This window comes from Chaetura pelagica, unplaced genomic scaffold, assembly GCF_000747805.2.
Source record: "Chaetura pelagica isolate M959 unplaced genomic scaffold, ChaPel_1.0 scaffold690, whole genome shotgun sequence".
Taxonomy (NCBI): Eukaryota; Metazoa; Chordata; class Aves; order Apodiformes; family Apodidae; genus Chaetura; species Chaetura pelagica.
Window position 1 is genome coordinate 126,052 of NW_009951806.1, and position 274 is coordinate 126,325.

Sequence of the window (274 nt, forward strand, 5' to 3'; positions counted from 1 at the left end):
AGACCTCGTTAATATTAATGAGTTGCTGCAACACAGCCTGACCCCTGGGGTGTTAATTAGTGGTCCCTGCCAACCCCTTCTCTTGAGGGGTGATGGATTCATGCCAGGAACCCTCACCTGCAGCATCACCCCACAGAGGGTGTATTCCCACCTGTAGGGGCACACGTGTGGGGGTCTGCACGTGCAGGTTCCTGGAGCTACAGGTGACCTGGGTGGGATGAGTTGGGTTGTTGCCCCTGCAGTGCTGCCCCCCGCGGGTACAACCAGTGCCCCT